At 39.3% G+C, this 12,012-nt stretch overlaps 1 protein-coding gene across 1 annotated transcript in view; it reads right to left on the minus strand.

The window, feature by feature from the left end:
* The window catches only part of GLCE (glucuronic acid epimerase), a 55,063-nt gene extending 51,690 nt beyond the window's left edge, over nucleotides 1-3,373 (minus strand). The window contains exon 1 of the mRNA XM_006758385.2: nucleotides 3,285-3,373. The gene's annotated coding sequence lies outside the window, so the exon portion shown is untranslated. The remainder of the gene's footprint in view (nucleotides 1-3,284) is intronic.
* Nucleotides 3,374-12,012: the final 8,639 nt, after the last annotated feature.

Raw genomic sequence — 12,012 nt, forward strand, 5'->3', positions numbered from 1 at the left:
ATCCAGGCTGAGGGCTGTCAGTACAGCAGTGGTGGTGGGAGCCTCTCCTGCCTCCTCAGCCGTGGTAAGGATGTCTGCAGCTTAGGGCTACTCCTCGCTGACAAGTGGACATGCCCTGAGGGCTGCCGGGCTGCCAGAGGGATGTCTGATTGCCATCTTAGGCCCAATCCCCCAGGGAGCAGGCCTAAGCCAGCAGGTGGTCATCTCCTGAGGGGTCCCAGACTGGGAGAGAGCACAGGCCGGGCTGAGGAGCCCCCCATCCCCCCCGAGTGCACACATTTTTGTGCACCGGGCCTCTAGTATAAATATAAAATGTATGATGGTATAAAACAATGCAAAGATAGTCTTACAGATAAAGTACCTTTCCCACTTTTAAAAAGGAAATTTCAAAAAGTTTTAAATTTGCTTTTTAGAGCACAAAGATACCTCACAAAAGTCTGTTAGCAATTCAAATATATCTCAGGTTATGCATGACATAATAGAGGGTGTTTTTCAAATCAAATAGTTCTTAAGAGATGAAGATTTCAGAAACTTATTTTATTTTGTTAAAATTACTTAGAAATCAGCAAAAACAATGTCTTTTAAAGATTTTGGTTTCCAAAACAAATTCAAAACAAGAGAAATATCTTTATCATGCATTTCATTTGATATTATATTTCATTTGATATTGCTTAGAAATTCTAATTTATTTATATTGTAAAAATACTATTTTCTCTTTAGTCAAGAGATTCCTGAGAAGCTTAGCAAATATTTTATAGGCTCGCTAGACTCAAATTTTAATCTCTCCTCCTATTTTATGTTTCTTAAACACTCATAATTTCAGGAATCACAAACAGGTATAAGTGATTCAATATAAACCTCAGAGATAAATAAAATTTCAATTTTACCCACTAAACATAGTTTTATATCAGGATGGTTTCATTTAAAACTTCATACACTCTAAACCACTATGTTACTAGGATATTAAAAACACATAATCATTATTCTCAAAATATTACTAATTCTGTTTAAATTTACCAAGAAAGACAAGCTATAAATACATTGGTATGAAATTTTTTTTAGAGAGGAACAAGTGTGACTTTTATCATATAAACTTTTATTTTTGAAAATCTAAGCAAAATAAAGACTTTTACTTAGAAATAACACTTGGCATTTAGCTGCCCACAGCATTGTCTTATTTGTAAAATCAATTATCTCAGAAAATTAATACCTCTTCTTAAATAATACCAGATTCTTCACTTTTCACCTTTTTTCTCCATTCTCTCAAGCTTAACCTCCTGTGGCAGAGGTAGGGGTAGGAGCACACCTACTCAAATGCATATTCAAATCATCAATTAGTTTTCATACCTGACAACACTTACTGACAACTGAAAATTGGTTAGCTTTCACTTCACATATAATTATACAGCATAGTAAGAAAACCTGATTTAATCACCTAGGCCAAGGGTCAGCAAAATTTTCTTAATGAGCCAGATTTTAGGCTTGCAGGTCACATAGACACTGTTGCAACTAATAAGCTCTGCCACTGTAGTGCTAAGTCAGCCATAGACAACATGTAATTAATGGGTGGATTATGTTCCAATAAACCTTTATTTACCAAAACTGGTGACTGGCCCGTAAGCCATAGCTTACCAACTACTGTACTAGGTAAACAGATCTGATTATCAATATATAACACCTCCAGTAAACATTATAATCATACTAGAGGCCTGGTGCACAAAAATTTGTGCACTTGGGAGGGTTCTTCAGCCCGGCCTGTGCCCTCTCGCAGTCTGGGACCCCTCGGGGAATGACCACCTGCTGCCTTAAGCCCACTCCCCGGGGCATTGGGCCTAAGCTGACAGTCAGACATCCCTCTGGCAGCCCGGGAGCCCTCGGGGGATGTCCACTTGCCAGTGGGGAGCAGGCCTAGCTGCAGCCGAACATCCTTAGCGCTATTCAGGGGGCGGGAGAGGCTCCCAGCACCACCGCTGTACTGGCAGCCATCAGCCTGGCTTGTGGCTGAGCAGAGCTCCCCCTGTGGGAGCACACTGACCACCAGGGGGCAGCTCCTGCATTGAGCGTCTGCCTCCTGGTGGTCAGTGTGTGTCATAGTGACCAGTCATTCCCAGTCCTTCTGCTGTTAGGGTCTATTTGCATATTACCCTTTTATTATATAGGATAGAGGCCTGGTGCATGGGTGGGGGCTGGCGGGTTTGCCCTGAAGGGTGTCCCGGATCAAGATGGGGGTGCCACTAGGGTGCCTGGCGGCTGTTTTCAGGCTGGCCACACCCCCTCCAGGTTGGGGGGTCCTGCTGGGGTGCCTGGCCAGCCTGGGTGAAGGGCTGATGGCTGTTTGCAGGCTGTCCAAGGACCCCAGTGGGAACCTCACCTCATGAGGGTGTGGCCATCCTATCCTAGGTGAGGGGCTGATGGCTGTTTGCAGGCTGGCCACAGCCCCTTCAGGGTGGCGTCCCCCCTGGGGTGCCTGGCCAGCCTGGGTGAGGGGCTGAGGGTTGTTTTCAGGCTGGCTAAGCCCCCCAGCTGGGACCCTCACCCCATGAGGGTTTGGCCAGCCGGGGTGAGGGGCTAGTGGCTGTTTGCAGTGGAGGCTGGCTGGAAGCAGGTATCTGGGATTTATTTAGCTTCTATAATTGAAACTTTGTTGCCATGAGCGGAGGCCTCAGCTGGCTCAGGGCTGGCAGGAAGCTTGGCTTCCTCAATCGCCTGGGCAACCAAGCCTCTGGCTTGCTCCAGCTCTGTGGCTGCCGGCCGCCATCTTGGTTGGGTTAATTTGCATATAGTCACTCTGATTGGCTGGTGGGCATGGCTTAGGGCATAGCAAAGGTATGGTCAATTAGCATCTTTGTCTTTTATTACTGTAGATATTCCCCTCATATCTGGAAATTGCTACATGGAACATTAGCTATTAAAATCATAAAAGAACCATGAAAATATTTTCTTAGGTCAGAATCTCTGGTAGATTGAAAAGTTTTAATAAAGCACACATTAGAATATAAGTTTGAGCCTGGCTGGTGTGGCTAAGTGGTTGAGTGTCAACCCAAGAACTAAGAGGTCACCATTTCAATTTCTGGCCAGGGCACATGCCCAGGTTGCAGGCTCGATCCCCAGCAGTGGGAGTGCAAGAGGCAGTTGGTCAATGAAGTTTCTCTCTGAGCAATGTTTCTATCTGTCTATCCCTCTCCCTTCCTCTCTCTAAAATTCAATAAAAACATGTTTAAAATATACATATATACTGAAAATGTATAGTAAGGATGTGATTAAATCGTATTAAATAATCTTACCTTAATTAAATGAAAGAATCTAAACTCTAGTACATGTCTTGGTTTCAAACAAAATATTTTTTGATCAAAACTTCAGTTTCTTGTGAAATTCCTGGAGAAACAAAATTGAAAACCTTTGTTAACCAATACTGGATAAAATGGGGTAATCATATTCCAACCTGTCTCTCGGAGTGAATGTAGCTCAAGATCTGGATAAAATACATGGAGCATCTACTTGAGGACTCTGAAAAGTAAACAGTAGCAAGCAGGTTGGGTAAGAAGACCAGAATTTGAAGTATCACTGAAAGAGCATTTTGTTTCCCACTGGTTTCTCCCAGCCTGAACTTAATACAGCTCCACCCAGAAGTATGCATTAGTGTAGAGAAAGCTTCAGAAGTCTTCCGGTGCTCGCTCTGGGAAAGGGAAAGGGACCTCCTCACACCAAAATGTGTGGGAATACCTCCCCTCTCTTTTCTCCATTCTCTCAAGCTTAAATTATCCTCCAGTGGCAGCAGTGGCAATAGAAGTCATCGGGACCCCAAGACTCTGATGGAGGGGAACACCTTCCTCTCTGATCGGAGTAGCTGTGGGCCCAAGAGGATGTGATGAATCCCTATTGCTTTTTCTCTCCCTCTGTCATCCTGCCACTTGGCCTTAGATAAGGGCCAGGCTGAGGGACCCCACCAGGGCACAAATCCATGCACTGAGCCTCTAGTATGCTATAATCTATAATAATAAAAGGGTAATATGCTAATTAGACCAGACGTTCTTCCGGACATCCTTCCTGATGAAGCTGGGCCTGGGGGAAGCCAGCCTGGGTCCCGGCCAAAGGAGGGAAGCTGCCCGGGTCTCAGGGGCCTGCCAGTGGCCGGAGGAAGGAAGCCAGGGTCCCTGGTGCCAGAGGGAAGGTGGTTCCAGCAGCCAGGGGAAGGAAGGCCTATTCTTGCATGGATTTTCATGCATTGGGCCTCTAGTATGTATATAATACAATATAAAATGTAACTACCAAATGCGGGGGGGGAGGGGGGGCGGGTAAAGGGACTTGTATGGCATTGTAATTCCTACAGCAACCACTAAACAAACAAACAAACCCATAGGGATATAGTTTAAAACACAATCAATAGCTCTGGCCAGATCCAAAAGGCTACATATTGTATTACTGCATTCATTATGACACTGAAAAAGGCAAAACTATAGGAAAAGAAAACAAATTGTCAGGGATGGGAGGATAGGGAAATGGTTGACTACAAAGCAGATGCACAGGTGCAATACTGTGATTTATAAGAAATATATATTTGGTCATTCAGATGACCAAATATATTTTTTTCATATATAGTTGGTCTTCACCTACAGCGCTCCAAACCCTTGGAATTTCTCAAGTGATAAGAGCAATGGGAGCATACTTTGTTGTCCTCAGTTCTTATAAATAATTCAGAGCCATGAACGTGAAATGGGTGTCTTATTATTCTTAACAAGCTCCTTTCCACCAAATTGGGTTTATGTTAATGAGGTGACTTCTGGAAAGCACCTAAGTGGGCTGGTTACCAGGAGAATCAACTATGTGATTAGAAGGCTGTCACTTTCAGTCTCCTAACCCCACACCTGACATGCAGGTAGGAAAGAGAGGCTGGAGGTGCATCAATCACCAATGGCAAGGGCCAATAATTTATCAATCCCGCCTACACGATAAAGCCTCCATAAAAATCCAATAGGAGTGGTTTCAAAGAGCTTCCAGGCTGGTTAGTGAACCCGTGAAAATTTGGTGAGTGGTGGGCTCTGAGAGGGCATGAAAGCTCCATATCCTTTCCCTATACCTGGCCCTATGCATCTCTTTAATCTAGGTGTTTATATCCTTTTGTAAACCAGTAATCTAGTAAGTAATGTGTGTCCCTGAGTTCTGTGAACTACTCTAGCAAATTAATAAAAACCAAAGAGCAGAGGTGGTCACTGAAATAGCCAATCTACAGCTGGTGGATCAGAAGTACAGGTGACAACCTGGACTTAGGATTGGCCTCTGAAGTAGGAGTGGCAGGGGAGAGCAGCCTTATGGGACTGAGCTCTTAACCTGAGGAATCTGATGCTATCTCTGGATAGATAGTGTCAGAGTGGAGCTGAATTGTAGAATACCCAGCTGATGTCCAAGAATTACTTATTGGTGTGGGGACCCCCTGCCATACACACATTGTAATTGTGTTCAGAACCTTTTAACAGGAGAATTTCAGAGTGATGAAACTGTCTGTATGGTACAGGGGTAATTGACAATGATCCTGTGTATTTGTTAAAAACGCATATAGAATCACACATCACAAAGAGTGAACTTTAATGTATGCAAATTTTAAAAAATCAACTAATTGGGGGGATTTCAAGATAGAATACAGTCTGTGACAAATGAATCTGACTGTATTATAAATGAATAGCATTACCTCACTGAAGGGGATAGGGGGAAATTGAACTGACCCAAGTAAATTTGGGAAATAATGTTTTGAATGGAAACTTTAAGGCTAAATATACTAGTAAAAGAGCCTGCACATAAACACTGTACTCTATGTGGTAAATATATTTCTGGTGGTGGTACTAGTTAACAATTCTGAACTTGCTTTACATGTATACTGGGGTGGAACAAGTAAGTAAATGAATGACTGAAGCCAGGTTTCTCACTGTCAGAGAGAAGCCAGGCGGAGAAGGCTAGAATGCACCCTTGTGGTACTGGATTGTAGTCACAGACATTGGTATGAACTTAACATATACACTGCTTAATATGTACTATAGATGAATAAACACAGAAATAATTATAGATATGTATACACACATGGATTAGCATACATACTAGTATGTATAATTCCTAGTTCTGTTCTCTGAGAAGGCCTAGAAACAGTGATACCTCAATAAGTACATCCAGCACCTAGACATTGGTCTCTAAACACAATTCTCCAATACAAGAGACGAGAGCTCTTTAGAGAAATGACTGATTTTAAGAGTAGGGTGGAGAAAAGACAAGATGAGCCTGGAGTTATCTTGTAGTGCCAGAAATCAGGAACTCAAAAAAGAAAAGGAACAGGAGTTAACATTGGAATAATTTTAGCAACAAAATAAGTAACATAGTATTGAACTATAAATCAATGTACTACTATAAAGTAAGTATACATATTGATGTAAATGAATGAATGAATGAATCAGTGAAGAATGGAAGAGAAGGGACAAACTTCCTTACGGAAGAATTCCTAATAATATATATATATAGAGAGAGATAACCGATCCATAAAATGTTATGCAATCAACCCACCCCCTTGAATGTAGGCGGGAATTAGTGACTCACTTCTAAAGAATAGAGTACAGAAAGCCAAAAATAATAACATTAAGGTGGAGGAACCCAGCAAACATCACCTTAACCAAGTGATGCTATCATGTACTTCCGACTGGGTCTGATAAAATTCTTCCCTAAAACTCTTAACCTTAATCTAGTAATAAAAACACCAGACAAACACAAATTAAGGGACATTCTACAAAAAACCTGACTAGTACTCAAAACTATCAAAGTCCCAAAAAACAAAGAAAGACTGAGAAATACCACAGACTACTGGAGACATAAATGCAATGTAGAATCCTGTATGGGACCCTAGAACAGAAAAAGACTAGTGGAAAATCAGCAAAATCCAAGTATAGAATATAGAGTTTGATTAACTTAAGGTACCAATGGTGGTTTCCTGGCTTTGACAAATGTACTTGGTTTCATAAAATGTTATTATGGGAAGCTGGGTGAGGGACAAACAGGAACTCTGTATTATCTTTGCAACTTTTCTTTTAAAAAAGTATTTTTATTGATTTCAGAGGGGAAGGTAGAGTGAGAGACAGAAACCTCAAGGATGAGAGAGAATCACTGATCGGCTGTCTCCTGCACATCCCCTACTGGGGATCAAGTCTGCAACCTGGGCATGTGCCCTTGACCGGAATCAAACCCAGGATCCTTCAGTCGGCAGGCCAATGCTCTGTCCACTGAGTCAAACTGGCTAGGGCCTTTGCAACTTTCCTATAAATCTATAATGACTCCAAAATAACAGTTTCTATTATTTAAAAAAAAAATAGACAAAAGAATTGAAAGACCCTTCACCAAAGAAGATATACATATTAGAGGCCCGATGCACGAAATTTGTGCCAGGGGCTCGGCCCTCACAGCCACAGTGGCTGCAGCCACCGGCTTTGTCTGGAAGGTCGTCTGGAAGAACGCCCAGAAGGTTATTTGGCTGTCTGGTCTAATTAGCAAATTACGCTTTTATTATTATAGATATCAAAAAAGCACATGACAATATGTTCAGCATCATTAGCTATTAGGAAAATGCAAATTAAAATCATTAGATATCATTGTAAACCTATTAGAATGGCTAAAATTAAAAAGACTAACCATATCAAGTGCTGACAAGTAGGCAGAACTAGAATTATCATACACTTCTGATGGGAATACAAAGTGGTATAACCACTTTAGAAAAACGTTTGGCAATTTCTTATACAGTTAAATTATATACTTACCATCTGATTCATCAATCCCACTACTATGTATTTACCCAAGAGAAACGAAAACTCACATTCACACAAAAGCCTGTACATGAATGTTTATAGCTTCTCTCTTCAAATTAGCTAAAAGCTTGAACAACTCAAAGTCCTTCAATGAATGAATGGATGGATAAACAAACTCTGGTACATCCATACAACTGAATCCTACTCAGCAATTAAAAGTAATCTTAAGGCATTATGCTAACAGTCTCAAATAGCTACGTACTGTATAATTCCATTTAATGATCATTTTTGAAAAAAATAAAACTAAACTGACAGAGTGGTTGTCAAGAGTTACTGATGGGCTGGAGAAGGTGCAACTGCAAAGTGACAGGGATAGCATGAAGTTTTATGAATTAATTGAACTGTCTGGATAATGACTTTGATGGTGGTTAATGAATCTACAGACATGTTAAAATTCATCAGTTGTACATAGAAAAAGTCAATTTTACTGCATGTTCATGAAAAATTTTTAATGATAATTAAACAAATAACCTTTAGCTCATTAAAGTTTTTCTAGAATATTTAGTTTGGATTTTATAGTCTGTAACAATTCTCTTGTTTATTCTGGCTACTTTTAAGATAGAGCAGTGACAAATATCACCGCTCTGTCCTGACATGTAGAATCACTGTGGGATCAATAATCTAAATGTCAGTTCTTCTAGGTAGTGCATCACCTGCAAAGGAATCTAATCTGCAAACAATCACAACCCTACCTAACTGAAGAGTAAGTCCTGATAATGACTTAATGGCATCATAAAAGAACTTCCATTAAAGTTGTCTTAAAAAAAAAATACTGATTTATAGTCAGAGAATTTCAGGAAGGGAAAAATGTTTTGTGATTAATTCTACTTCAAATGCATAAGAGCATCCTAAAAATAAAAAAAGTGAAACAATCATTTGTTTCCACCTTTATTATCAGGGAAAAATTAGTTGTTTGAATAAATTGGACAAGGTGAAACAAAAATGTAAATCAGTTAACAATATTTCAAAATTAATTCTATTCTTCTGCAGAGTTTATTTATCTTACTAATCCACTAGTACTATAAGCTTCCATTATATATTATATGTACACATGGCATAAAACATTCAAATCCACATACTAAAGGAACTAATTTAAATTTAAAAAACAATAAGTACAAATCTGCTACCTGTCCATATTTAATATTTAATCTATTCTATTCCTGTTTATCTTAGGTGTTATTTCTAAAAATTATATTCAGCCAAATACTTGTATTTAAGTGAAACTCAATGATTACTTCTTTTTTGTGTGTGTTTTTTTAATATATATTTTATTGATTTTTTTGTTTTACAGAGAGGAAGGGAGAGGGTTAGAGAGTTAGAAACATCGATGAGAGAGAAACATCAATCAGCTGCCTCCTGCACACCTCCTACTGGGTGGGGATGTGCCCACAACCAAGGTACATGCCCTTGACTGGAATCGAACCTGGGACCTTTCAGTCTGCAGGCCAACGCTCTATCCACTGAGCCAAACCGGTTAGTGCTGATTACTTGTTTTTTAAGGATACAATTGTTCACAGCTTTGTTAGTAAGTTTATCAACAATTTCACATTGCTACACTTTATTTAAAAGAATAAGATTGTTTTTTTTTTAAAAAAAGGCCAATCTATAACTGCACTAATTTCAAGTTAAAAACAAAAACTTTTGTAAGAAAACATTTTTTTTTTGCCTTAGGCCTTTTGTTTTCCTAATACTATATTCAATTAGAAGTGAAATGGCCACTTCAAGAAGTTAGGATTATTTTTCCCAGAAACACATTTGGAAAAATATTTGGCTTATCCTTTCTAACTGAAGCCATTTGTATGTAATTGCCTAACTGTTACTAAGGCCACTTTAGTTTCAACATCTGTTAAAACTTGCTTATTCCTCCATGTAGTCTTAGTAGACGCTCAATTTACTAAACAAAGACTGCTTTAATAATTCAAATCTGCCTTCTAAAGATGCAATGCACCTGTAAAAATTTTTCAGTAAGAGAGTAAATTTCATCTTTCTGTGCACAGCATATATTTTAGTTACTCCTTTATTTTTTTTTAATTTATTTTATTGATTTTTTTACAGAGAGGAAGGGAGAGGGATAGAGAGTTAGAAACATCGATGAGAGAGAAACATCAATCAGCTGCCTCCTGCACACTCCCCACTGGAGATGTGCCGCAACCAAGGTACATGCCCTTGACCAGAATTGAACCTGGGACTCTTCAGTCCCCAGGCCGACGCTCTATCCACTGAGCCAAACCAGTCAGGCTACTCCTTTATTTTAATGTCCATAACCACGAAGGGTATTTTCCCTCTCTTTTCAAAAGAATCAAGAGAACCTCAATCATTTTTATTATTGTGCCATTCATTGATATACTTCCAGCTTCCTTCAAGTTTCCACTCAGTAAGAATTTTTGCATATGCACTATATCCAATAGGATGCTGTTAGGTCAGAGAGAGCCCAGGATTGGATACATGCAGACATGTGACAAGATAATGGACTTCCCCTGGAATTTCTCACAGATCAAGGTGCCAGACACAGATACCGGCTTCTTCTCCCTTAATCCACATACCCCGGCCCATCCCCTGCAGCAGAGAATTCCTCAGCTCATGTCCCCGCCCCTCACCCAACTGCAACCCTCACCCAACCGCAGTATAAAAAAAGCGCCCCCCTCCCTGTTGGCGTGAATCCACGTGCCCTATCTTTTGGGGTACGTGGGTCTCCCGGGGACGCAGAAATAAACCTTTTCCTTTCTTTTCTGATTCTCTATTTCTTGCGCCGCCTCCTGAGCCACCTAACCTAACAGATGCTACACTTTCTTAGGCACTGAAATATCAAAAAAGTTTACAGAAATCAACACTATCTAGTAACATTTAAAAAATTATAGTATATTAATCCACTTTTAAAAAGTAAAAGTAGTTATCACCTTTTTTCACCCAAGTTAGTATTATCCAAACTTAATATGACAATAGCTATCTCTCCATAAGCAAATCAAGTGAATTTTCTACCCACTATTCCAAAAGTTATTTTTTTCAGAAATAAAATCTTTGTATAAATATATTTAGGCTATTTGTTTGGAGACATAAAGAGTCATACTTACTGATAAGAAATCATCCATGAATAATGTTAAATGGCCAAAGAATTATAAAGAAATTTTGGATGGAGAACTTGGTATGTATTAAGGTGCCATAAGAACCCATGTGATTTTTACACTTTGTAAGCCAAAGTTGTGTTACAAGTATATTTAGTTACTCACTAGTAGTTCTGATTTTTAAAAAGTTCTGTAATGGTCAAATTTGAAATTAATACCTGGGTAGATTATCTGTAAGTCTCATACTTACTTACTAAGCTTATTCCAATTCATCATCATTAAAATTCCCCATTGCTGCTTTGGGAAATTATGTAATACAGAATTGTAACCTTGACCATCTCCAAAAAAAATTAAGAATAACTGCCTCTAGAACTTTTTTGAACAATTGATAAGAATCTTGTGGGTTTTCAATAAAGAGTACACTGACACTCAGCACATAGTGGGAGCGCATTAGGGAATTGTATAGGAGAAAGACAGAAGTTGTAATAGTAGTAAATAACAGATAGTAAATCTCTCACTATTTTAAAAGTCTACCCAGTCAAAGAAAAAAACATATTGAGGCGTTTATTTTATTTTTTTAAAAATATATATTTTATTGATTTTTTTACAGAGAGGAATGGAGAGGGATAGAGAGTTAGAAACATCGATGAGAGAGAAACATTGATCAGCTGCCTCCTGCACACTCCCCACTGGGGACGTGCCTGCAACCAAAGTACATGCCCTTGACCGGAATCGAACCTGGGACCCTTGAGTCTGCAGGCCAACGCTCTATCCGCTGAGCCAAACCAGGTAGGGCATTGAGGCGTTTATTTTAATGTGCTTCTGGGTTGGCAACTCTTCACTATCTATTGATGAATACTGGTTTAAAGCAATTACTGATTATTTTTTACTTGGGTAAATACTTTCTGGCTATTGAATGCAGGGGGGAAATCAAAAGTGTAGCAAATTATATGATAGCTTTTGTAAAACTGCCTTTAGCACTTTAGAATTCTTATTAAGAAAAATAAAATGGAGTACATGATCATTCTTTTTTTAAAAATATATTTTATTGATTTTTTTTTTTATTGCTTAAAGTATTACAAAGGGTATTACATATGTGTCCATTTTTCCTCCCT

This window comes from Myotis davidii, unplaced genomic scaffold (genome assembly GCF_000327345.1).
Source record: "Myotis davidii unplaced genomic scaffold, ASM32734v1 scaffold673, whole genome shotgun sequence".
Lineage (NCBI taxonomy): Eukaryota > Metazoa > Chordata > Mammalia > Chiroptera > Vespertilionidae > Myotis > Myotis davidii.